The sequence below is a fragment of the Micromesistius poutassou genome, assembly GCF_964030765.1.
Source record: "Micromesistius poutassou genome assembly, chromosome: 19".
NCBI lineage: Eukaryota > Metazoa > Chordata > Actinopteri > Gadiformes > Gadidae > Micromesistius > Micromesistius poutassou.
Window position 1 is genome coordinate 14,031,522 of NC_140289.1, and position 26,909 is coordinate 14,058,430.

The 26,909-nt window shown below is 43.1% G+C and overlaps 1 long non-coding RNA gene, 11 other non-coding genes and 1 pseudogene across 14 annotated transcripts; 12 read left to right on the plus strand and 1 right to left on the minus strand.

Annotated features, from left to right (window-relative positions):
• The first annotated feature begins 4,392 nt into the window (after positions 1–4,392).
• Positions 4,393–4,465, plus strand: AC3HAE_034343 (transfer RNA valine (anticodon CAC)). The gene has a single exon. It is a non-coding gene; the product is annotated as a tRNA-Val (tRNA).
• Positions 4,466–5,870: 1,405 nt separating this feature from the next.
• Positions 5,871–5,943, plus strand: AC3HAE_034355 (transfer RNA valine (anticodon AAC)). Its single transcript has one exon. It is a non-coding gene; the product is annotated as a tRNA-Val (tRNA).
• Positions 5,944–7,520: 1,577 nt separating this feature from the next.
• Positions 7,521–7,593, plus strand: AC3HAE_034367 (transfer RNA valine (anticodon AAC)). Its single transcript has one exon. It is a non-coding gene; the product is annotated as a tRNA-Val (tRNA).
• Positions 7,594–10,225: 2,632 nt separating this feature from the next.
• Positions 10,226–11,583, plus strand: LOC311364348 (annotated as a pseudogene). The gene is made up of 3 exons: positions 10,226–10,419; positions 10,452–10,812; positions 10,925–11,583. The product of its transcript is annotated as an uncharacterized misc_RNA (transcript).
• A 2,089-nt stretch (positions 11,584–13,672) lies between these two features.
• On the plus strand, positions 13,673–16,293 carry LOC311363933. Of its 2 annotated transcripts, none has more exons than XR_014639086.1 (6): positions 13,673–13,734; positions 13,902–14,013; positions 15,110–15,210; positions 15,499–15,711; positions 15,797–15,868; positions 15,954–16,293. It is a non-coding gene; the product is annotated as an uncharacterized lncRNA (long non-coding RNA). The 2 variants fall into 2 exon arrangements; XR_014639087.1 differs by having other exon boundaries at positions 13,710–13,821.
• On the plus strand, positions 14,307–14,379 carry AC3HAE_034379 (transfer RNA valine (anticodon AAC)). The gene has a single exon. It is a non-coding gene; the product is annotated as a tRNA-Val (tRNA).
• AC3HAE_034683 (transfer RNA valine (anticodon CAC)) lies at positions 14,547–14,619 on the minus strand. The gene has a single exon. It is a non-coding gene; the product is annotated as a tRNA-Val (tRNA).
• Positions 16,294–23,552: 7,259 nt separating the features above from the next.
• On the plus strand, positions 23,553–23,694 carry LOC311364425 (U4 spliceosomal RNA). The gene has a single exon (XR_014639232.1). It is a non-coding gene; the product is annotated as a U4 spliceosomal RNA (small nuclear RNA).
• Positions 23,695–24,186: 492 nt separating this feature from the next.
• LOC311364437 (U4 spliceosomal RNA) lies at positions 24,187–24,328 on the plus strand. The gene has a single exon (XR_014639244.1). It is a non-coding gene; the product is annotated as a U4 spliceosomal RNA (small nuclear RNA).
• A 492-nt stretch (positions 24,329–24,820) lies between these two features.
• On the plus strand, positions 24,821–24,962 carry LOC311364449 (U4 spliceosomal RNA). Its single transcript, XR_014639256.1, has one exon. It is a non-coding gene; the product is annotated as a U4 spliceosomal RNA (small nuclear RNA).
• A 492-nt stretch (positions 24,963–25,454) lies between these two features.
• Positions 25,455–25,596, plus strand: LOC311364364 (U4 spliceosomal RNA). The gene has a single exon (XR_014639172.1). It is a non-coding gene; the product is annotated as a U4 spliceosomal RNA (small nuclear RNA).
• A 492-nt stretch (positions 25,597–26,088) lies between these two features.
• On the plus strand, positions 26,089–26,230 carry LOC311364376 (U4 spliceosomal RNA). The gene has a single exon (XR_014639184.1). It is a non-coding gene; the product is annotated as a U4 spliceosomal RNA (small nuclear RNA).
• A 492-nt stretch (positions 26,231–26,722) lies between these two features.
• On the plus strand, positions 26,723–26,864 carry LOC311364388 (U4 spliceosomal RNA). The gene has a single exon (XR_014639196.1). It is a non-coding gene; the product is annotated as a U4 spliceosomal RNA (small nuclear RNA).
• Positions 26,865–26,909: the final 45 nt, after the last annotated feature.

Genomic DNA, 26,909 nt, shown 5'->3' on the forward strand with positions numbered 1-26,909 from the left:
AGAGATTGCTGGCTGAACAGCACCATGCAGAGGGTGGCTGGGTGGGTGGGTGTGCTCTGGGAGATTGAACATTTCTTGATCATAGAAATCATCATCATCATCATCCCCATTGTTGTCATCACACGGAGGATGGCTTGGAGTTGCGCATGCAGGCTCAAAGGGTCTCTCCGTAGTTTCTGGTGGCATGAAAATAATTTTCTTGATCTTGTCTGGGTTGAATGGGAATATCCCTGACCCACGAAATCCAGCCTGAGCATTTGAGGGTGTTGCAGCTTGCCTCCAGGCCTTGGAAAACAATGGCATGAACAACGCCCTGTCAAGATGCTTCCCACTCTCCCTGGTGACCCTTCGTCCCTCAATCCTCCAGAAATGCTTTAAACTCTTGAATAGAGCTCTATCTGCAAGCTGCTAAACACACATACATTGTTGTCTTGTTGTTGTCATCAAATTCAGAAATTCAATGTTGTACACATGGGAGGAGTGGCCATCAATAAGGAGCAAGTGGGGTCGTGGCTCATCTTTGGGCAGGCTTTGGAGAAGAAACTTGTCCCATTCAGTGAATAATTCCGTGTTTATCCACCCGTTATCCGACATCCTGAGGAAGGTATTCTCCGGAGCCCCAAAGAGCCAATCTGCCTTCATCCTCTTGTCCTTGAAGATGATCAGGTTTGGCCCATACCCACCACCAGCGTTGATGCTGGAAAGGCAGGTTGAGGTTTCTCCTTTCTCCCCAGCAGTGATCTCAAAACAAGGTGACCCAGCCTCGGCAACCACCCTGGTGGAGAGGAAGTGATGAGCCCAGTCTCATCACAATTCCAGATATGATCTGGAACATTCTCCAACCCCTGTCTGTCAATTGTGTCCTGATATTTTTTGAACCACGTATTCACAACAGTGGGGTTGAATCCAGCAGCTCTTTTGGCTGAGAGAGCCTTGGGTTTCCTGATCCTGAGTTTCTGGTTGCGTCTCAAAAAAACCCTAAACCATTTGTAACCAGCCTTTTCCTTTACTTCACTGAATCCCCTGATTCCTTTCTTGGTGGCAAACTGGTAGGCCAGTTGCTGTGTATCACTCATCCTCAGGGGGAATCCTCGTTTCGCTAATGTGACTATCATCTCCCCAAGCTCTACCTCATCCTCACTGCTGATGATCGGCTTTCTCCCTATTGTGTGCTCAGAGTGACCATTACCTTTTACCCTGCACTGGAGAGTAGACTTGGGTACGTTCCATGCCCTAGCCAGCAGTCTCAGGTTAGGGACCCCACCATCATCTTTCCCCCCACCCACTTTCATCCTGTCCTGCTTCCACTGATTTAATTTCCTTGTCTTATCCTTTGCCTGCCTCTCTCCCTGTGTCTTTCTCGCCTTCGCCATTGGCCATTGTGATCTGAAATACATTTTATTAAAGTTAACTCTATATTTATGGAATAAAATGCCTTATTGAGTTGCTATTTCTGCTATTTTCTTTAAGACTCCATACACCCCCCCCCATACACACACACACACACACACACACACAACCGCCGTACATGTAAATAACCATTACTGTTGCATAAACCATGCTCCACCACACATTCTTGACTGGGTTGAAGTTTTACAACTGTCCCACATTAGGCTAATCATACTGTTCCACTTTAGGACACATACTTGTCCTAAAGTGGGACAATATAAAAATCTATTAAAATCAAATGTATAGTTTAAATATACACTATGCTATACTATTTTTTTTATGAACAAACATTTCATGAACACATTAAGATAAAAAGTAGCATGATTATTTTGATAATAATTAATTTATACTCTTAACACCAATTTGGTCAAAACTGTAGCCTATGTCACTGACCTTCTGGTAGCTTTCACAGCAGGTACTTCCTGTTTGATGATTGCCCCACTCTAATTTATGACTGGACAGTTCAAAGGTTCAATTATTTTGATCACATGACACTACAGCTTTGGTTTTCCAAAAGCTGTCACGTGCATGCATTTAACCAATCAAGTGTGGATAGACAAGGATCATTTAAGCAAGGGACGGGGATGTGCGTTGCACTCATATGCAATGAAAACAATCGCCTACAGCAATTTATTGATATTAGAAAACGGTCCCCGCGAGACGTAGGCTACACACACTTATGTGCACATCGTTTCACGTTTTCAGACGTGAGAACGACCACTGGTGGCTCAACACTGCAGCGACCTGGGCCTGTGCTGGTTGCTTTTATGGGTTTTAAGTGTCCGTACTATAGTGTTTCGTTTTGATGGTTTAAGAACGTGTTTGGTGCTTGTGACTTTACGTGAAGTTGATCACGGCATGTATTGACAATTGACATACAAAGAACTTGGCCGCCCGAACCTCAATTGTTTGTAGCCTGAGCCTCAACATTGGAAGCAAGTTTTTGCATCGCACTGCTGATCCTGATTTTTATCAGCGAACGCGTAATTCTCTGTCCTGCAACGAACGTGCAGTGGGAACATGGATGTCGCGTCTACTCCAGAGATGCATTGCTGCCCCTCCGGCCCACACTACGCCAATCCACACTGCCGGCCATCCGAGCGACACAACACACTTGTAAAATTCAGTCGTCAATTGATGGAATGGGTTATTTCATACATCATCACAACCAAAATTGGAATTAATCAAATAAATTACAGATAAATAATACTGAAATGGCTACTTTGGTTGAACACATTTGAACTAAATATTTATGATCCCCCAATGTTGACCTGAAGTTGGCGCCACTGATTGGTAGACTGTCGGAATGGCGGTACTAAAAGGTGTCGGAATAGGGGCATGTCGGACTGGCGGCATGTCGGAATGGCAGCATGTAACCATGCCAAATGATGAATTGTTAGCCATTAATCCCAATAGAGTGATGATGATTTCAAAATGCATGAGCAACGTCCAACCTGCCTTGTTTTATAATTTAGGGAATTCACTTTAAATACACCCTATATAAGAAATGTATTGCATATGTTTTCGACCACTGTGAGGTAGAGGCAGTGGCGTAGTGGATTATTATAAGACCCGAACGCCAGCTACCGGGGTTCAAATCTCGCCTGTCCGTCATCATGCCTTTTACCCCCATACTTATAAATGTAATGTACTTATAACCTTCAGTAAATTAGTATTCCATATGACATGTGACTTTTTAAACTTCACACAAATGCGCATCACTTGGGAGACGAACCCCGCACGCAGAAAATCAAGACTTACGCGCTACCTCCACTCTAACACTCTCTCACGGAGACACCCTGCGCAACAGTAAGCATTGTCTACATAAGGTCCAACGAGGACGATAAAGTAGCGAATACCCTCTGATGAGAACCTGATAAAGCTGATAAAGAATATTCTCAGGCAATGCCAAGGGATCGGATCTGTCCCAAAAGACCCTCTGTCTCCGGAGAGACCCCTGTACGATACGGGCTCCGAGGTCTACGGGGAAACCCACAAATGGTGACGTCATTGTCAACGGAGGGGCGAGGAAGCTGCACTTATCTTAGCTGAAAACCTGCTCCGGACCAGGTTTGGTTGACAGCATAAGTCACCATGGTGATACAGCGACGCTAAAAGAGATTGACTTTCGTGTCCCAGCCAACCCAGGCTTTGAGCGCAACATAACTCGTTAACCCTCAAATCGAGATTCGTAGTACAGGGCACAGGTAATATCAGTCACGGCCGCTGCCGTAGCCTGCTTCCAACTACAGGGATTATAAACTAAATGCAATGCGATGCAAGGGCAGTTTTATTTCTAACATAATTCTATCAACACAGACATTTACAGAGATAGTCTGGCGTTATAATTGTTATAATTGTTTTGCCTCGGGTGTATTGTTAGCAGGCTAGCAGTTCCCCTCGACTTGCGCTAGCCTAGCACCAGCGATTTCTGCAACTAGAAGGACTGAATGAAACTGTGTTGAAAACGGTCTCCAATGATAAATAACACACTGGCTCACTTGGAAATGAGGTCCGATGTCCAAAATGCCAAACTACTCCTTTAAGGGTCAATCAAACAATGAAGCGTTTACATCTACGTCTGCTAACTAATTGCACCTGATCCTGGGTTAGAGTTGTCACCAAGTTTTCGTAGTGTAGTGGTTATCACGTTCGCCTAACAGAAAGGTCTATTGTTCGAAACCGGGTGGAAATATTTGTTCTATTTTGAATTAAACAACATTCATGTTTAATTCTCTTACTGAACCAGAATCTGTACTTTTTTAGTGAGTGTTTAAAACAGTGCGTAAAATGTGTACATAATAAAAAATATATATGATACATATAACCTCTTCCATTCACACACATCCACTCTGAAACTGGTTGCATCAAATGTTGTGAACTTAGAGACTGGACAGTTGATGAACTGATTTTGATGGGTTGCCAGATTTACATATACCATAGGTTTCCGTAGTGTAGTGGTTATCACGTTCGCCTCACATGCGAAAGGTCCCCGGTTCGAAACCGGGCGGAAACAGCATTTCACTTTTGAGACATACAAAGTTAAGGTATCACATTCGCCTAACACAAGCACGGTCCCCGGTTGAGACCGGGCGGTAACATGGGAATAGTTTTTATTCTACAGCTGGCAGTTGAGAACTTAGACTGTATAAAGCTCTCTGAAACTGTAAAACCATAAAATGTTCAGAGAAGTGTTGGGGGGTTAATATATTTTCCTGTATCACCTTGTGGGCAGTGGATGGTTGTTCACGAGTGCCTGAGTCTTTGTGCACAGCTCCAGCATCGACTCCTGAGGTAACGTCTCCTCCTGGATCGCCTAGCGGACAACAGATGGTTGGTTAGTGCATGAGTGTGGCTTTGTGAACGCCTCCAGCACATCATCTGAACCTTCTGTAACAGCGTCCTTCGGCACCCTTTGGTCGCTGTCGTTAGGACCTAGAGATTGTAGCCTAACATGCTAGCTTCGTTCCCGCGGTAGCAGCCTAGGAGAATGGATGTTTAGGATAATATGGATAAAATATGTTTGATATAACCACTTTCATTCACACACGGCCACTCTGAAACTGGTTCCATCAAATTTTGAGAACTAATAGACTGGACAGTTGATGAACTGACTTTGATGGGTCACCAGACTTTGTGTTGTCTTGAGTTTCCATAGTGTAGTGGTTATCACTTTCGCCTCACATGTGAAAGATCCCCTGTTCGATACTGTGCGTAAATAGTTTTTCTTTTTTGAGTTAAACAACATTCTTGTTAAGTTCTCTTGCTGTACTATAGAGCAGCCATTCTGAAAACTTCTGTCTGAACCAGGACCTGAACTTTTAGCAATGTCTACAGGGCAGCACTGCACCTCTTCAACAGATAGCCTCGTCATATTATTGAGTGTTTAAAACTGCACTTGAAATCTGTTCATACGTGTGTTTCTGATGACAAGGTCTTCTAGAGTTTTTTTTTTGTATTTTTGAACGTTTCCGTAGTGTAGTGGTTCACGTTCGCCAAACACACGAAAGGACTCCGGTTCGAGACCGGTCGGAAACATGGTAAAGATTTTTGTATAATTTTAGAGCTGGATGTTGAGAACATAGACTGTATGAAACTCTCTGAACCTGGTTCCATCACATGTTGAGAAGTTTGTAGAAGTGTTGGGGTGTTAACATCCTTTCCTCTATCGCCTGGGTTGTTCCTGAGTCTTCTCTTCGTCTTTGCGGGCTTTGGTCACTGTCGTTACATGCTAGCTTCGTGCCCGCGATAGCAGCCTAGGAGAATGGATGTTTAGGATAATATGTCCGAATTTGAATGATATAAACACTTCCATTCACACACAACCACTCTGAAAATGGTTCAATCAAATGTTGTGAACATATAGACTGGACAGTTGATGAGGTGAGATTGATGGGTTGCCAGATTCCTATATGACATGAGTTTCCGTAGTGTAGTGGTTATCACGTTCGCCTAACACGCGAAAGGTCCCCGGTTCGAGACCGGGCGGAAACAAGGTCATGTTTTTGTATTGAGAGCGTAGACTGTATAGGTTAACAGAATGAATGTTTAGGATAACATGCAGGTCGGATATAACCACTTCCATTTACACAGGACCTCACCGAAAATCACTGAAGCTGGTTCCATCAATTGATGTGAACTTATAGGCTGGATGGGTTGATGTTGGAGGGTTGCCAGATTCTTCTGCTTCTGATGAGTACACCGAGTAGCGAACGATCCCAGTGACGCTCGACGAACGAAGTTGGCTGCGCCCGTAGTTAACAGTAGTTGAGATGAATTTTCTTTCTCTTTGTTCCACATTGGTGTCTTTAATGTCGATGTTGTCGACTGCTGTCCTGGAGGCGTCCATTATTCTCCAACTCGTCGCACACAAAAAGACTACTATACTGGAACACTTTTAAGGTGGTAAGAGCCAGGAAGTTACGTCACGTTCTCGTCGAGCAGGTCGGCGTACCGTACCAGCACAAAAGGCCAAATGGAGAGCAGCGTTATCACGTTCGCCTCACACGCGAAAGGTCCCTGCAGAGTTTACCGCTGGCCACTAGGGGGCAGCATTTGATTATAGACCGCTGACCGCCTCAGTTAGGAGTCGGCTTTGCCAGCATTACAGACGTTCCTGCTACGGAGGTTGAATATTAAGCTGTTAACATAAGTCATGTAAGTCCTTTATCATTCTTTATCACTATTGTTGTTGTCAAGGTTGATTAAGTTCCTGATGATATTTATGTTAGACATGTGCATGTAGGAATTACTGGTTGTAGCTTATGTTGTTATTTTGTGTATTGCTGTAGGGCTTCTTCATCTTTGTCATTAAATAATTAATCTGACATCGAGGAGTGTATTGCTCCAGTCTCCGGTTCGAAACCGGGCGGAAACATCTTTAATGTTTTGAGTTAAAGTCATGTTAAATGATCTTGGTATTCTATAGAGCCGCTATTTAGAAAACTTCTGTCTGAACCAGGACCTGCTGGCCTTTCAGCAGTGTCTACTGGGCAGCACCTCTTCAACACATAGCCTCGTCATATTATCGAGTGTTTAAAACAGCGCTTAAAATGAGTCCATACGTGTGTTTCTGATGACAAAGTGTTCTAGAGTTGTCTATACCTTTGTCACAGGTTTTACTAGTGTAGTGGTTTGGTCATCACGGTCGCCTAACACGCGAAGGCAGGTCCGCTGTTCGAGCCCAGGCGGAAACTAGGTCAATTCAGAGCTCACTGTAGACTGACTTGGTTGGGAGTATTTACGAATATAAGGGCTTCTTATAAAGGTCAACTAAAACAGCTTATGTAATGACATAAACTCAAACTATTCACCATATTGAGACGGACTTGATGATCTCCTTTACCTTTCCAAACAGCCACTGACTGCGACGTGTGGCCAAACTTATTTGTTTTATTCCACCCGTCACGGAAGAGCCGTTAAATATCTCTGCCACTGGTCCTCGGTACGGCCACAGTGTGAGAGATATTTAATGATATTCAATGTTCGGGCTGAACAAAAGTCAGTCAAACAATGGAGCGTCTAAGTCTACTAACAAAGTGTAGCTGATCCTGGGTCAGGGTAGTCACCGAGTTTCCGTAGTGTAGTGGTTATCACGTTCGCCTAACACGCGAAAGGTCCCCGGTTCGAGACCGGGCGGAAACAGGATTTTTTATTTTTCAGGGTTATACTTGAAGTAAGTTGTGCTATTCGTTTGTCTGGCAGCTCTTCACTTTCCTCTTTTTTTGTTTATGTTTTGTCCGTTTTGCTCTTGTTTTGTTAACAAGTGTTTTTGATATACAACTGGAAAATTTAATTAAATCTACGTAAAATAGATCACTCAGCAGTCCATCCACCTTTTAAACAGATTATAACCCTTCTACCAGCAGCTCCTCATAAGATCATGGAAACATGTAATCAGCAAAATACCATGTTACTTTATGAGCATATACATGATCTGATCTGCAGCCCTGCTGAATACTGCTCACATTATTGGGATTGAATCATTAAATAGCATAGCTATTACACTTTTTGTCACTTTATATTATTAACAGTGAGCGCACGCTGCGTTTATTAAACGGTCTGGGTAAGAGACCGCTTTCTAAATTGTACACAAATACGCTTTACATTAGGCCTTCAAGTTTTATGGAAAAAATATTATTATACATTTTTTCAATGTGTTCATTTGCATTGAAAATAATTCTGAATGGCCCCAGGTCACTAAACGAATAGCATGGCAGGGTTCCCCAATATCAAAACATGTTTCTGCCCGGTTTAAGGTTAAGCTTAACTTTCTTAACTTTTCCCATTCATTCTCAATGGTAGTTCTTAACAGTACAGATGTAATATTTTTTCGGCCACTGGTGGAAATTTGGCGCTGTCCCGAGTTTCCTTTATTTAGGTCAGGTTATTACAATGGTCTTGCATGTCAACATTTCTCGCTGACCTTAATTTAGCATAGGCTTACACTTTGTAGCAACTTGATGGTAACAAGCGACGCTGCTTCAAAACTGAAGTGATACGTAGGAGAATACATAGCATTGACGATCGATTTGATGTACAGTAATCATATGCAACGTTAACATTGTCTATCATATATATGTAGGTCTTATGTACTAGTACTACCAATGTATGAGCCTGTTTAACTTACTGTCCTATCAAACCTCAATCAATGACATGGTGTCATTAATTATTAGTATTGTCATTATCTGTTTTGTTATGTTTAATTATATTTTTATCCTCTTCTTTCCTTCTCTCCTACTTTTTCTCCCCATCTTTCTAGCAGCCTTTGCACCCCTGACATTGTGTGCATTTCCTGCAACTCACAGACACAAAGCAGTGTTCATTTTAGCCAGCATGAAGGTAAAAGTTATTTTCCCGTGCAATGTTAAGGTTTCTTTCTGGAGAGGGCCGGACCTCCAGGACAAGTCAGCGCCCCAGAATGAAGACCGGGTGAGAGACAACGCCAGGTCTGTCGTATTCGTGAGAGGGGGGGATATGTCAGACAAGACGGAGGTGCTTGGGGAGTATGTCCTGCAGTTTGGGAACAAGGGAAAGTTATTCCGGTGGCTTGCGGTGAATGATGTAGGGTCAAGAAGGTCAGGGAGGAGGAGAGAGCAGGCCAGTTTAAGCCAGATGGTCCCAAGAAGGACAGCTTGTTGTCACTCCTGCAGTACAGCTACAGCTTCCAGGAGATCAAGGACCTGCTGCTGTATCTGGACAGTCAGGTAGTAACACCACTGGTTAAGGATGACGGGGACAACCTAGTTGGTTTTGGGGTTCACGCAAAGAGGACGTGGAGGGATGTTTGGAAGCGGAGAGACGATGGATTTCCTGCGTTTATCCTGCGACAGCAGTGTACAACAGGCAGCAAAATGTTTAGGCTCCAGGAGTACCTGAAGAGGCAGAGTGCTTCTGAGGGACGTGCTTCCTCAGGGCATGCAACATCTGCCTCTCATTGCCCAGGTTTTTGGACAATACAAGTGACCATATTTGGTCAAATTAGAGTGTTGTGTGTGAACTCACTTATCTTTGCCTTTGTTCTTGCTTTCACAGAAATGGAGGATGATGATGAGTTGGAGAGGATGATGCTCCCTATGTCCCCATCCAAACTGTGTGTGTGTGTGTGTGTGTGTGTGTGTGTGCGCACACACACACACACACACACAGTTTTCACACAGCACTGTCAAGTTATATTGCTGTTTAATGTTATGTAAAATGAAAATAAAATGATTATGTAAAAACATCATATTCACAGCTGATTTTACACATTACATAAGCAGAATGTGGATAATGCTCTTTTTTGTTCTCAGTGTTTCCTATTTCATCCAACAGCTCTACTCCCTGTGAGGTCAGTGTGTTCAACACCTGCTCGTTCCACAGCACCTGCTGTCGCCACAGGTAAGCCTTGGATCTCTCTCACCTACACACACACACACACACACACGAACGCGTGCGCACATACACACATTACAGTATAACTTTTGAAGTTGGAATCTTTTTAACTTTATTCAAAGTTTGTTTCATTGACAACTTTTAGTCCCCTTTTTTTCTCTGTCCTATTTTATCCTTCCTCTCCCTCCACTACTCTCCACTACTCCAGCATCCTCTGCTCTGTCTGCGGCGTCCAGGTCGTCTACAGCACCCTCAACATCACACCCACCTCCTGCAGCACCCTCGGCACCGCGTTCACCTGATCCAACACTCCCAAGCTACGACCAGGATGTAATTCATTGGAACTGCTCTCTCCAGCAGAGAATCTGGATGAAGACTGAGATGGAGGCCCATGAAGACTGAGATGTCGCCCAACTACTTTCAGCTCAATCCATTTTTTATATGGAAGCCAGAGCACACCACCATGGAGCGAGTGAAGAACAACTACACTCTTCCCTGTCTCTATGGCTGTGTCATCAGGAGTTGGGCGACCCCATTATCGGCTTGAGTGGCCAGTATTACATCCTGGTGTCACAGCTCTGTTGCAAAGGATGCAACAAGTTCTGGTACGCAGACAAGCCATCACAGGGGCATTGAGAGCAACATCAACTCCTGCTCCATTTGGTGGGTATGTGGATGGGTGGCACGGAGTGACGTTATCCGGTCATTACCTGGTCGAGTGCCTAATTCAGGAGTATCACAGACAGGAAGACACCCTTGTTCTACTCCTCCAAGGCACATTTGGTCAGGCCTTGGGAGCTGACCACACCTGGAAGGTTCTTGCATCAGGCACCATAACTCATATACCGTGATGAATGAAAACTGGATGATCCTGTCCTTGGTTATGCTTCAGTCAGAGGGTGACAGATCCTTGGAACCCATGTATGAGAGGCTGTCTTGCCGTTACACCTCCGCAGACATCCCCAAAGCCAAATACCAGTGGGTTGACAGATAAGAACTAATCACTACCTTCCCCTTTTCACTTAATTACTGTTACTGCAACTTGAATCTTCAAAGTGCATCTTAAACATACTTCTGTATGTGTGTGGGTGTGTGTGTGCAGGGACTGCTGTGCAGCCTTCATGATCACAAACCCGGGTTTACTGCTGGAAATCCACAGAGGATTGCTGTGGCTGAGGCAACTTTGGGGCCCCTCCACAACACCTGTGGATCCCGCAGCAAGTTCAACAGCTCCATTGACATCAAGCTGGACCTGTTTCATTGTATGCGCCGCCTCTCCAGAGACTGTGTGTCAGAGCACCATCCACTGCACAGCTCTTTCTGTAAGTTCCTTTCAGCAGCATTTACTACCAGACAGACCTGTAGAAACTGAAACAGGTATACGTCTTCTGCGGTATTGTGCCTGCTAATCCAACCAAACAGCACATCAAAGAGCACTGTCGCACCAGGGTACCTGGTCCCCGAGAGCTGCTGGAGAGAGTTGAGCGCGTTCTGCAGCGATTCCATTTGGAGACTGATCCCGATGCTATGCCGCTGTTTAAGCCATCGATGTTGATGGTGTGGAGGATTCAGCGTGTTCACATTGCAGGTTGCAGAGGGAATCCTATACAGACATGGCAGCTGAACCATGTCTAGGGAGAAGGAGCTGCTGTGCCCCTGTGGATCCCTGTGAGAGGTACATCTTAGCAGGAGGGGTTCCATTTCCATCAGGCAAAATGGGTAGAAGCTGGCTGTCGTCCTGTCCGACCTGTCCTGTCTTGAGTAGTTGAATATCATTAACTAAAACATACACCAAGAGTCAAGTTTCAAGTGTTGTGTCTCTCTCTCTCTCTCTCTCTCTCTCTCTCTCAGGCAGGGGGCCTACTTTTTGTCCTGGACCATTCCCGGTGGACAGAGCCGATGAGGGATGCCAGCGATGGCCTTCTGGTAAAGCACCATGGCCAGAAAGACCTCCTCACCACCATTTGTTGACTTTGCTGACACACCTTTTTTCAAGAGAGAGCTGGAGGCAGCCAAGAGTCCAATAGAAGAGCGGGAAAAGAGAAAGGCCATGGAGCAGCGTCCCACTGGTCACCTAGAAAACAAGGCCCAGGCAGGCGTCATACACACACTTGGTTCCCTGGTGTGACTGGGAAATATGTGCATTGTCCTGCCAAAGTGTTTAACCAGTATCAGTCAGAGGGGAGGACTTCTGAGATGACTTGGGAGGAGTTCTGTCAGTCTCCCTTTTATGACCATGAAAAGGAGAGGTGGGTGGCAGAAAAGGGAATTGGGCTCATGCTTTGGTTATTTATTATGTTTATTCTTTTGCACTGTTCAGATGCTGGAAATGCACTACTTTTAAATCAGTTTTGAACACTTTTAGTTATTATATACTGTGGCAACCCGGCCTCGTCCCAATCACCATGATGCAGAGCACCTGAGGAGCCGGGAGGAAACCTGCTCAAAAGGCAGGCTTCCACAGCCATTCGGGGCTCGCTTGTGGCTGGGGTGAACGGAGAGTCCAGCTGTTGTGGCTGCGCCACGCAATCATCTTTTAGTTTGATTGTAAGGCTCCCAAACACCTACCAGCCCAACCCATCTGACGACAGTTTAATAGACTGGTAGCTCTAGTGTAGAGTTAATAACACTTAGGCCCAATCCCATTACTGCCCTTAACCCAAAATCTCAACCCTACTATTCGCTGTTGCACGTCCGCATGCAGCGTAGGATTGTCCCATTAGTTATTTTATTGAGGGGTAAGGCAGGGGTGGGGAACGTACGGCCCGCGGGCCGGATACGGCCCGCCAAAGCCTTTCATCCGGCCCGCGGGAGGCAAAAGCATATAGCATAGCCTACACTATAGTTGTACAAGCATAAGTGACAACTTTTAAACAAAATTAATTAAGGACAAAAAGGTTAATTTCCTTTTTGCTTACTTTGGAATGTTGAGGGTCACGTTGGGGTAGCCTAAACAAGTTGCAGTGTCATTTCTAAATCTAACCATTGACGGCTAGCATGGCATCCGCCAAGAAACGAAAGGTTGATAATGAATGTTGTGTTTTCCAAGAAAAATGGACTGATGATTACTTTTTTGTTTAAGTAAAGGGCAGGCCAGTTTGCCTAATGTGTGGAGAATCGCTTGCTGTAATGAAAAAGAACAACATGGAACGTCATCATTACAGTACTATACATGCTAGGCTAAGTGAATTGCAGGGGCAGTTACGCAAGGACAAAATAAACACACTTAAGCGTTTGGGTGCCCTACAAGCAGCTTTCACCAGACAAGATTTCGAGAGAGAAAACGTTGTGCATGCAAGTTACAGGGCTGCTTGGGAGGGGGCGGAGTTGGATGTGTGGCGTGTGAGTGTGTAAACAGGCAAAAGCGTGTGTCACACGGCGAAACTGTGAGAGTTGGCAGCTCTGAAGTTATGTGGTGAGTGAGTTATTTTTATAGGCCTAAAAAAGTGTGACCCCCGAAACAAGTTACAAAAATTGATACGGCCCTTGATGTCAAAAAGGTTCCCCTAAGGGGTAAGGCTAGATTTTCGATGGGCACACTAGCAGACGCGGGTAGCCTACTCTCATTGACCATTCACTATCTCTCATACTTTTGTTTACTGGCAAAAATGCATGTGATCAGAATCAGTTTTGGGGGATTCATTGAAATTCTGTTAAATCTTGGTCAATATCCTTCCAAAGTTTGTCAAACGCCAGTAATGCCCCGCCGGCTCTAAACACACCTGTCCATTGTTATAGAAAAGACACCGACCTACTTCATGCCCTTGTTTGCACCACTAGGTGTCACTATTTAGTGACCTACCCTGGCTGAAGCTAGTAGAAAGAAAAATAAAATAAGAAAAGAAAGTAAGAAAATTACTGTAGAGGCAGAATCTACCGTCACTCTGGGCCTTGCTACTGCAAACTTCCTCAGTAAGCACAGACTTCCCCGTTCATCCACTTGACTCCTTCATTTATTGATTCATATCGATACATTTCCTGTTTGGGTACCAACGTAAGGTCCGTGAATCAGTATTTACCTTTCTTTGGAAAAAAAACAACAACAACTAGGTGACTGTTGGCCCTTTTCTCCCTCTCAGCTCTCTTTTGCCTTGCTGTTCGTTTCTGATATCCCGACTTCGACGACGGCGACATGTCGTCGAATCCTGATCCCCCCCAGTCAACATTTCCACCCGCGGACCCTGCTATAAGGTATGTGTACAAGATTCTACAGAATCTCACGCCAGCGAAAACCCAAACGTTGGCAGCCCTGCGTATCTACTCATAGATATATTTATACTCTACTGACTGGATCCACGCAAGACTGAACCACTGAATAAATAGGTGAAATATAAGGGCTAAATTGACCAAAAATAGCCAAACCAACCAAACAACCAAACCAAATAAAACGGGCATAGCCAAACAATGTGTCAATTTAACTAACCGTAGCCGCTACACCTCAATCGTAGCTACGTTTTGCTAATGTTCTGTTTAAACTGTATCGAGTTTCCGTAGTGTAGTGGTTATCACGTTCGCCTAACACGCGAAAGGTCCCCGGTTCGAGACCGGGCGGAAACAGTGACATTTTTTTTAGGGACTGTGGACTCGGATATATCCATATAGGATACATCTACTTCTACCAAATCCATTGCTTCATAAACAAATGTGTGTAGACAGTCCAGAAAGAGCCCAGCTTGTTATAAAAAAAAGTTACGTTGCGACTAGGGAGCGCAAAAGGAAGATCATGTTTCCGCCCGGTTTCGAACCGGGGACCTTTCGCGTGTGAGGCGAACGTGATAACCACTACACTACGGAAACCCATGTCACAGCACAATCTGGCAACCTATTAAAATCAGTTAATCAACTGTTCAGTCTATAAGTTCACAATATTTGATGGAACCAGTTTCAGAGTAGTCGTGTGTGAATGGAAGTGGTTATATCGTACATATTTTTTATTATTATTATGAACACATTTTAAGCGCTGTTTTAAACACTCAATAATATGATGAGGCTATTTGTTGAAGAGGTGCGACCCACTGCTGAAAGTACAGATTCTGGTTCAGACAGAAGTTTTCAGATTACAGCAAGAGAATTAAACATGAATGTTGTTTAACTCAAAACAGAACAATTTTTTCCGCCCGGTTTCGAACAGGAGACCTAGTGGTCCTTAACTTCCTTAACTTTTCCCATTCATTCTCTATGGTAGTTCTTATCACTACGGATGTAATATATTTCCGTCCACAAGCGGGATTTTGGTGGCGCTGTTTCCCCCCTCGGCAGAAGTAAGGAGACTGATTTTTTCTCTGAGTGACAGACAGCGGAGCGTCGACAGGACAGGAGACAACAAACACTTGTTCTCTGAGAAAGATTACAATTATTTTCATCCGTCGTCAAGTTAACTTTTCAATTGTAAGTTGGACCTATTGTTTTTAACTCATAAATTCACGTTTCTCAGTCGTATATGGTCGTACTGTATCTACAATGTAGTAATGTTTACACTAACTCGGGTTGTCGTTAGATAATGTAACATAACATTAGCTTACATTAGTAACTTTACATTCATTTGGTACGTAACATTATATGTTATAACAGCTGCTAAATAATATTACTGTACACACTGTAAGAGCTGTCCGTCAGGTCTTCATTTTCTCTCTGACACTGACACAAAATCCTGCTTTTTTGCCATCATTATCTAAGTTCAAAATCGTTCAAGTGGCTCCTGGAGAATGATGTTGGCTACACCATCTACCTGATGAAAAAGGTAGACGAGGAGGAGAGACGGGACCTTCAACCCACAGGGACACAGCAAGGACAGCCTGCTGTCTTTTCTAGACTATGCCAGGAGCTTCCAGGACCACCTGCAGAAGGCTCCACCACATCTACTGCCTCCACTTCAATATCAGGCACTAGGTCAGTTCACAACAATATTCAAATACTGATTTCATGATCATTTAATGTACCTAACACACAATGAATGTTTTGTTTAATCTCCTAGTGATGGAGGAGGACGAGGAGCTGGAGAGACAGATGTCGAACCTGTCTGAGGTTCAACATGAGACTGAACTAAGTAGGTGGATCATAAAGCGTGAAACATATAAAAATACTTTTTTAAACTCTTACTGTAGGTGATAAAATGTCCCCTGTGCTTTCAGGCCCACCAGCAGCAGTCCAGAGAGGAGCAGCTGTGTCTCCACCAACAGGTTTTTCTTCATTAGTGCGGACGGAGGATTCTGTTTACAACAGAATTCACCTGCCCTTACTATTTTTTGTCAACTAGTTTGTTATTTTGGCCGTGTTCTGATCTGTTCTGATGTGTTATATGCATGCTTTATTTAAGCTGTCATTCAAGGATTTGGCATGTGAAATACCACAGAGGCAGATACAGGTTGACATGCCACATCTTTGATTGACCAGTGATATTCTTACTATATACTGATATTGTTTCTGTGCTTTACCTGTTCTCAGATGCTTAAAAGATTTGTGTTTTTACATTTCAAATAAACAGAAATTCACAATTTAATGAAAATGTTTAGTCTGCACTACCAGTTAGCTGCAAAGACAACAGGTAAAGTCAGATTGCAAAGCATAAGAAACTTAAATGTGTGAGGAACCACCCAGAGGAACCTTCAGAACCACCCAGAAACACGCTGCTTAGTAATTGCTTCTGGGAAACCTGAACCACAATGCAAAGCATTTCCCTCACATTCATTTTATTGACCAAAAAAACATTATTATGGCACAAATACACAAAATCTGCCTAACCAGCAGGACAAATAAATTAAACAAACTCTTGCTTTCTACTGTTTATCAATATTATACACACCTTAGATCGAAACAGGTTCTTAAGTTCACCTAAAAACGGCACACACACACACACACACGAACAAGAACAAGACCCAGTCCACCAGAGTCCGGGTCCAGGCCTGTGGAGCGTTGCAGAGATCTCCTGCTCAGTGGTCAAGTGGTCCTAAACATTTCACAAAATCAAGAAAGACTGTTGAACTATTGAGAACCACTCGACCAAAGAGAGTGTTTCAGTTCCGGGGGTGAAGGCAAGGCACGGTAGAATCCTGGCAGAGTGGAGCAGAGTGGAGCAGCGATGTGTTGTACTGGTTGGCGCCTGAGCTCTGCTTTATAGCCTCCACAGCTCACATTATACATTTGAAATAATCGTATTTGTTTATTATTATGAGGAATGATCAATTGTGAAAAGTGACAAATACAGACCAAAATGTGGCATTCATTTTTTTACCAGGGTTACAAGTGTCCCATGGAAGTGTAGTAAAAACCAGGAGGCCTCGGTTCCACTTGTGGTTTTAATGTGCCAGATCAGATCACAGGTCTGACGTCCACACCTGGAACTTCAATGCAAACTGTGTGGCCAGATCTGTGTTCAGATTTCAATTGCCTGCTAAAACATTTCCTGGTTTAAAAGTTCTGCTGACATGGCGCTGGGGTGGAGGAGAAGCCCTTATGTTGCTCTAGCTGTTTAAAATGGTATCACATAGTCAAAAGCCTTTGCCGCTGCGCAGTCATGCATTGTTGTTATGTTGAGAAACTGGTTGGGCCAGATTTCCCGACCAATCTGGCAACCCTGGCTGAAGCGAAATTTGGCAACACTGTATACAATGGGTTTGTTCTCCAGCGGAGGCGGAGCTCACCACACGTGTTTCAATCATGACCTAATGATCTAGTTACTACCTTATGATCTAATAATAATCTAAACTGAAAGTGAAGCAGCTCAGGAGCCGCACACTGCGTCTGAACTGAAAAGACAGCAAAAAAGGCTCTTCTATTTTGATTAGGAAAATCAATTCACATTAATTAAAAGCATCGTTATGCATTGTACTCTGCCGATTGGCGCCCCATTCAAATCGGGTCAGCGAACCATTTTGTTAAAGGTCCCATGACATGCCACCAGGTGTGGTGTGATTAGCCGTTACAAGCCATTATGACATCACAAGTGGGCGTGTCCACCTAGATGTGTGACGGATAGATCAGTCTACCAGCCTACCCAGTGGACTGTAGCAAACGTTGCTCATCTATCCGTCACACATCTAGGTGGATACGCCCACCTGTGATGTCAAAAGGGGCAGACTCTCAAAACGGCTTGTAACGGCTCACACACCTGGTGGCATGCCATGGGACCTTTAAGTTTGGGAAAGGCTGGTCTGACTCCATAGGAAGCCTTCATCACTAAAGCTACAAAATACGAACATGTATAATATTTGAATATGATTCCATGTCATATCACTATGAATCAACTAGGCTATAGGTGCCAGATACTGACTTGTATTTTTGGTAGCCTGGACCATGTCCATGAGCTGGCGGTGTGGGGCTACCAGATGATGGGTCCAAGACGAAGGCCGACAAGGTTGCTAACTACTCCTTAATATCTCTCTCTCTCTCTCTCTCTCTCTCTCTCTCTCTCTCTCTCTCTCTCTCTCTCTCTTTATCGCTAAACACCCAGCACACACATTCAATTATCTTATACACACACATACTCCCGTGCCGAGAAGTGAAGAAAGCTCAGGTATCTCAGGTTCAGACCTCATGTCCTCGATCCTCTGGGCCGTCATCTCAGTCCTGTCCACTAGGATCCCAGTCCACCGCCCACAAGTCCCAGAGCTCATCCGCCATCGAACAAGACCCAGTCCACCAGAGTCCGGGTCCAGGCCTGTGGAGCGTTGCAGAGATCTCCTGCTCAGTGGTCAAGTGGTCCTAAACATTTCACAAAATCAAGAAAGACTGTTGAACTATTGAGAACCACTCGACCAAAGAGAGTGTTTCAGTTCCGGGGGTGAAGGCAAGGCACGGTAGAATCCTGGCAGAGTGGAGCAGAGTGGAGCAGCGATGTGTTGTACTGGTTGGCGCCTGAGCTCTGCTTTATAGCCTGTCCCTCCACAGCTCCGCGTGAGGAATGAAGGTTCTACCAGTCGGACTGGTACGCCTGCTGCCCCAGCTAGGCGCAGGGTGAGATGTTCTGTGTGTGTACCTGTCAGGCCAGTCAGGTCACCACTTACTCACCTGTCCCTGATCTCTGATCTCTCCGTCTGACCTGTTCTGACAGAAACCAGTAATAACTTTTGTACTTTTGGTACTATCTTAGTATCGCCACAGTGGCACTAAGTTGATATTGTGGTGCTATGTTAGCATACCTTAAGTACTTCTGTACTATGGCATAAACTACTACTATTTACTTTTCACCATTTAGTGTTCATTGACTGAGTAAGATGCCATGCTTATCAATGACACCAGGGAACAAATTCCATGGTGTTGGCTTTGGATTAAAGCTAAACGGAATAGAATAAAGGTATTATTCAGCAGACGCTTTCATCCAAAGTAACTTGCAGTGACATTATTGGTTGTTATACATACATGTCATTATTGAGGAGGTAGGGTTTAGTAAATCTTGCTCTAGGAGGCCAACAGCTAGACTGGTTAGGCCATGTGTGATAGCATGGGGGAATGGGGACTTCAAAAGCATGAGGTTGCTTTTTTAAATGTGATGTTATGATTTGATGTGAAGATATGATGCCAGGCTACTGGTCTATCTCATGTCATAGAGATAGGGAGAGGTGGAGAAGAGAGAGAGAGAGAGAGAGAGAGAGAGAGAGAGAGAGAGAGAGAGAGACAGACAGACAGAAGGGGGGAGGAGAGAGAAGGAGAGAGAAAGAGGAGGGGGAAAGAACTGTAAATATGGTGTATATGGCAAAGAACTACAACAAATATATTTAAAAAAAAGAAAAACCTAAAGATCTATGTATGAAAAAGTAGAGGAAGTAATGTAAGCGCCACATGGAAATGCTATTCAAAAGCACCTCATGGAGACACAGACTGACCAGACAGGAAGTGACCTCAGGTATCTTGACAGTCAGGTTCTACAAGACCCCACCCCTTCCACCAGCATCTCAGTATTCCCCTCAGTTTGTGTGTATGTGTATGTGTGTAAGTGTACTAATGTATTAGGTATTTATGTGGAAGTATGTATGTGCGTGTGTCTGTGTGTGTCCATATGAGTCCTGACAATCACACACTCTATGAATCATGAACATGAAAATATAATGGAATTCATCGCACACATTCTTAGCAGCTGCTACGTTTCTAAAGGCTCCTACATGGCCTGGCTCGACACAATAGTTGACATAGTTGACATGTTTATCAAGAGCATTACAGCCATGGCTGCGCCCTCCGTACCAATGTAGAAACATTCCCGTGTGAAACCAGCCGTGTTCAACCTTTGTATTAATGAATTATAATTATATCATCGCTGCCAACACACGCGGTGGTCTGTACCCTTGATTCAAGGGGTTCCCGAAATCTTTCACCTGAAGACCGGGAATCTGGGGTCTTCCTTTGGGACCCAAATTTACAAAAGATCCCAGAACATGTACCTTTATAAACTAGTGACAAAAAACACCTCAAACCATGCATTTAGAATGTATATGAAATGTTTTCTTTGAATAGAAAAGTACATCACAGCAATGTGCTGAGTGTAATGTTATGTTCCTCACCACCTCATTCCAAACTTAAGTATAAACTTCAAAACGGAGCAGTAAGCAGAACACGCACAAGGTCAGCTGGAGTGGGGAGTGAAGTGAAGTCTATCAAGTACACAGAACAATAATCCCTCTTACCACTCTCTTATAGAGTAATAGCTACTTATGCACATGGACCATCCATTCCACTTTTTCTATCCTAGGCTATGTATTGTGGGCTCATGTTTTGTATAGGTGGGATATGTATGTATACATGTGTTGTGTTGTGTTGTGTTGTGTGTATGTATGCTGGCTGCTGGAACACCTACATTTCTCTGCTGGGATGAATAAAGTATATCTTATCTTTTATCTTATAATATAATAACATATACTAATCTTCTAATAACAATGAGTGTAATAAAACATTTTATATAACATTTCTAAATGAATGAATGATTAAATGTAGTTACTATTAAGGTGGACTCGTTATTGAATGAATAACCAGCACTTCTTCTATCTTTAGTTCATTGATACAATTGACATAGTCAACGTTGTTAAATAAAGGGCTGGTCTACATATTATACATTTGGACTAATTGTATTTGTTTATTATGAGGAATGATCATTTGTGAACAGTGACTAACTACATATTTAGACCAGCGTTACAAGTGTGTTTAAAACCAGAAGGACTTGTTTCCACTCGTGGTTTCAATGCATTAGTGGTCGGATGCGCTAGATCAAAATACTTCCTGGTGAAATAATTCTGCTGACATGGCACTGGGGTGGAGGAGAAGCCCTTATGTTGCTCTAGCTGTTTAAAATCGTATCACATCGTCAAAAGCCTTTGTGGGTGCGCAGTCATGCTTGTGGTTGAGAGGCTATAAACAATGCAACCCGGTATCATGCGATTTTGTGCTCATGCGCACAAACGTTAATCTATTGAATCGTGTCCCACAGCACGATTGTCCGACTTTTTTCGTGCTACACAGAATGAAATGTAAACCAATGCATTTTGAATGGGAGCGTATCTCAGACTATTTTCGTGCTGGACTCTCTCTGGGTTGTGCAGAGTGCAATCCTGCAGACCCGCTCAATACCAGAGAGGCACACTGCGGAAAACATGAATTTTCGTTTTCATTTAAAAACGAAAATATCTGTTTTAGTGTGTGTATGTTAAATTAAATTGTTTTATATCTTAAACAAATTCCGTTGCAAAGAGGAGGCGTGCAGGTCAATATCCTAATTAAAAAGAGTTAGTCTGCCAACACTGACACATTTTGCAGATTGTAAATTGACATGAGATATTGTAAACGTTCACAATCCTGCTCTGTGCTCTGTGATATTTAATTTATCATAATTTCTATTAACTTCTGTGTGGCCCACACGCAAGTGGTCATGAAGATTAGTCGTCTTCCGATCTTTTGTGCGGATCACACACATGAGCAGATCTTACACACAACTTCAGTCGTGACACGGGAGGTGGCGGATCCAATAAAAAAGGTTCTGGATCCAACGTTGGAGGTGGTGGAACATGTTCCGGCGTGTTCCGGCTCAAATTAAGCCATGGTATTAGGGATACTCTGATTTCCCCGTTTTTTACAGCATACCTCCTCAAAAACATTTTGTGTTCATGCTCACGAAGATTAATCCATTGTATCGTGTCCCAGAGCACGATTGTTGACTTTATTCGTACTGCACAGAACGAAATGTAAACCGATGCATTTTGGATGGGAGCGTTTCTCAGAATATATACAGGTGTATATATATATATATATATAAATTGTATATATACAGTATATCTTTTTTTATTTTTTTTATTTATCTATGTATTTATTTATATATCTTAAGCCCATCAGTTACTTGGCTCCGCAGTGCATCAGTTTCTCTCTCTATGGCTCTCCTTTCCACTATATTTCGGCCAGGGTTTAAGATTTTTGCACCAGGCCTCCTCGAGGCAACGAAAATGGTCTTTGGGTGGGCGAGAATAGGGATATAGTGCCATACCGTCAATATGAATTTCATTCATATAGAATTTCAATATTATATCGATATAACGAGGAAGGATGTAATGATAACTCCAAGAAAATAAAGTCTACATGGTTATAATAATTTAAATATAATTAACTTATAAAGCATGTAACGAGACAATGTGACAATTCAGTTGTGGTCCAGCAGAGGCTGAATTTTAACCAAATTCGGCCTATAACCTTGTACATAAATCTAATCTAACTCTAATACAGGCACGTCCGGTCCTTATGAGCAGATGGAGCAGAGAACTACTTGCAAAAGCATGCTCCCAAAAAAATTGTTCCTCAGTAAATCATTGGTCCAAGTCTATTTTTAATAATGTGATTGTCACATTAACTATCTATAGTTTCTGTATGCTTTCCGACTATTTTTGGTCTATTGACATCACATTTTGGATGATGGTGGCGATTCTAGTTGAGTTTAATGTGTCATACAATGTTGGGGCAGGGCAGTTCAACGACCGCGTCCCTCCGTATGTTTATCACATAACCCTGTAGATCTCAGTTAGTATCAAGTTTATTTCAAGTTTGTGTCATGTTGGGAAAAACAGTCTGTCTAGTTACTTGACCAGATAAAATGAGACGGAGAGGTAATAAAGTCTGTCAGCACGAGGGCCTCGGATTTATTGAGTAAAGTAGAAAAGGTAATACTGATTCATAAAGCGTGAGAGATCGAATATTCTACGTCCCCTAACAGCGCTGAGGTCATCCGGAGCTTCGCCTCCGTGGAAGTTCTGCTTCAGAAGAGCACCCCGTGATCCGGTGCATGTGAAGCTTATAGTTCTTTCCTAGCCAGGTGTGTGTGGTAGACTTTGTGTGGGTTATCGAGGGTTCTCTTGTCCTTGAGCCTCCGGGTTGTGTTGTCTTTCTGTGTGATATGTGTGTCCTCGCCATCTAACTGTGGCAGAGTGTTCTCCGCAGACTGATTGATAGGGGGGCTCAAGGGTCTTCTTGACCCTCTTGAATGTGTGGTGTGTTGTGTTCGTTAGGTTTGGACCCAGAGTTGACTATATTCGTAAGGTAATTCGTATATTGTAATGTGTCCGTTTATTTTTGCCCATCAGTCATTCAACATCTGTTGATGTGTTTAACAAATGTGAAACAATATTATTTAGGAAACTACCATATTGTGTGCTAAACTAACCTCAACTAGTGCCTGTAGTCAACTGTTGAGAAACGTGCGCATAATACCCTTGTGTAAGAGGTTGTAATCCAAAAGAAGACGCTCTGTTAATCAGTCAGCGTCTATCTTTGCGCAGCGGCAGTATCGTAGCCTATGAGGTCTAACTGAGGCGCGATTATTGCTAGTTGAAAACTTTACCCAATACCCCGCCAAAGACGACTTGCAATATAGTCGGCGATGGCAATTTTTGACAGTTTCCAAGGAGACTGATATAATGTCCAAAATAAGTTTCATTACTCACTTTGTACAGCGTTTTGCGTTGTAGAGATTTTAAGATGTACATCACTGAGTCCCTGATGCCTATATTGACACTATCTCGGTCTACTGTTTGACGTACATTACTACAATATTACAGGCACAACCGGCACGACGTATCAGTAGTGAGCCAGGTTTCATTAGGTAAGCAAGACGTTTTCCATGCTGATGACATGGGCGCTAGCCTACTCACTTTGTTGTTTGCCATCCCACAATGCACTGCAGATCTCAGTTTGTATCAAGTTTATTGCAAGTTTGTGTCATTCAACATCTGTTGATGTGTTTAACAAATGTGAAACAATATTATTTAGGAAACTACCATATTGTGTGCTAAACTAACCTCAACTAGTGCCTGTAGTCAACTGTTGAGAAACGTACGCATAATACCCTTGTGTAAGAGGTTGTAATCCAAAAGAAGATGCTCTGTTAATCAGGCAGCGTCTATCTTTGCGCAGCGGCAGTATCGTAGCCTATGAGGTCTAACTGAGGCGCGATTATTGCTAGTTGAAAACTTTACCCAATACCCCGCCAAAGACGACTTGCAATATAGTCGGCGATGGCAATTTTTGACAGTTTCCAAGGAGACTGATATAATGTCCAAAATAAGTTTCATTACTCACTTTGTACAGCGTTTTGCGTTGTAGAGATTTTAAGATGTACATCACTGAGTCCCTGATGCCTATATTGACACTATCTCGGTCTACTGTTTGACGTACATTACTACAATATTACAGGCACAACCGGCACGACGTATCAGTAGTGAGCCAGGTTTCATTAGGTAAGCAAGACGTTTTCCATGCTGATGACATGGGCGCTAGCCTACTCACTTTGTTGTTTGCCATCCCACAATGCACTGCAGATCTCAGTTTGTATCAAGTTTATTGCAAGTTTGTGTCATTCAACATCTGTTGATGTGTTTAACAAATGTGAAACAATATTATTTAGGAAACTACCATATTGTGTGCTAAACTAACCTCAACTAGTGCCTGTAGTCAACTGTTGAGAAACGTACGCATAATACCCTTGTGTAAGAGGTTGTAATCCAAAAGAAGATGCTCTGTTAATCAGGCAGCGTCTATCTTTGCGCAGCGGCAGTATCGTAGCCTATGAGGTCTAACTGAGGCGCGATTATTGCTAGTTGAAAACTTTACCCAATACCCCGCCAAAGACGACTTGCAATATAGTCGGCGATGGCAATTTTTGACAGTTTCCAAGGAGACTGATATAATGTCCAAAATAAGTTTCATTACTCACTTTGTACAGCGTTTTGCGTTGTAGAGATTTTAAGATGTACATCACTGAGTCCCTGATGCCTATATTGACACTATCTCGGTCTACTGTTTGACGTACATTACTACAATATTACAGGCACAACCGGCACGACGTATCAGTAGTGAGCCAGGTTTCATTAGGTAAGCAAGACGTTTTCCATGCTGATGACATGGGCGCTAGCCTACTCACTTTGTTGTTTGCCATCCCACAATGCACTGCAGATCTCAGTTTGTATCAAGTTTATTGCAAGTTTGTGTCATTCAACATCTGTTGATGTGTTTAACAAATGTGAAACAATATTATTTAGGAAACTACCATATTGTGTGCTAAACTAACCTCAACTAGTGCCTGTAGTCAACTGTTGAGAAACGTACGCATAATACCCTTGTGTAAGAGGTTGTAATCCAAAAGAAGATGCTCTGTTAATCAGGCAGCGTCTATCTTTGCGCAGCGGCAGTATCGTAGCCTATGAGGTCTAACTGAGGCGCGATTATTGCTAGTTGAAAACTTTACCCAATACCCCGCCAAAGACGACTTGCAATATAGTCGGCGATGGCAATTTTTGACAGTTTCCAAGGAGACTGATATAATGTCCAAAATAAGTTTCATTACTCACTTTGTACAGCGTTTTGCGTTGTAGAGATTTTAAGATGTACATCACTGAGTCCCTGATGCCTATATTGACACTATCTCGGTCTACTGTTTGACGTACATTACTACAATATTACAGGCACAACCGGCACGACGTATCAGTAGTGAGCCAGGTTTCATTAGGTAAGCAAGACGTTTTCCATGCTGATGACATGGGCGCTAGCCTACTCACTTTGTTGTTTGCCATCCCACAATGCACTGCAGATCTCAGTTTGTATCAAGTTTATTGCAAGTTTGTGTCATTCAACATCTGTTGATGTGTTTAACAAATGTGAAACAATATTATTTAGGAAACTACCATATTGTGTGCTAAACTAACCTCAACTAGTGCCTGTAGTCAACTGTTGAGAAACGTACGCATAATACCCTTGTGTAAGAGGTTGTAATCCAAAAGAAGATGCTCTGTTAATCAGGCAGCGTCTATCTTTGCGCAGCGGCAGTATCGTAGCCTATGAGGTCTAACTGAGGCGCGATTATTGCTAGTTGAAAACTTTACCCAATACCCCGCCAAAGACGACTTGCAATATAGTCGGCGATGGCAATTTTTGACAGTTTCCAAGGAGACTGATATAATGTCCAAAATAAGTTTCATTACTCACTTTGTACAGCGTTTTGCGTTGTAGAGATTTTAAGATGTACATCACTGAGTCCCTGATGCCTATATTGACACTATCTCGGTCTACTGTTTGACGTACATTACTACAATATTACAGGCACAACCGGCACGACGTATCAGTAGTGAGCCAGGTTTCATTAGGTAAGCAAGACGTTTTCCATGCTGATGACATGGGCGCTAGCCTACTCACTTTGTTGTTTGCCATCCCACAATGCACTGCAGATCTCAGTTTGTATCAAGTTTATTGCAAGTTTGTGTCATTCAACATCTGTTGATGTGTTTAACAAATGTGAAACAATATTATTTAGGAAACTACCATATTGTGTGCTAAACTAACCTCAACTAGTGCCTGTAGTCAACTGTTGAGAAACGTACGCATAATACCCTTGTGTAAGAGGTTGTAATCCAAAAGAAGATGCTCTGTTAATCAGGCAGCGTCTATCTTTGCGCAGCGGCAGTATCGTAGCCTATGAGGTCTAACTGAGGCGCGATTATTGCTAGTTGAAAACTTTACCCAATACCCCGCCAAAGACGACTTGCAATATAGTCGGCGATGGCAATTTTTGACAGTTTCCAAGGAGACTGATATAATGTCCAAAATAAGTTTCATTACTCACTTTGTACAGC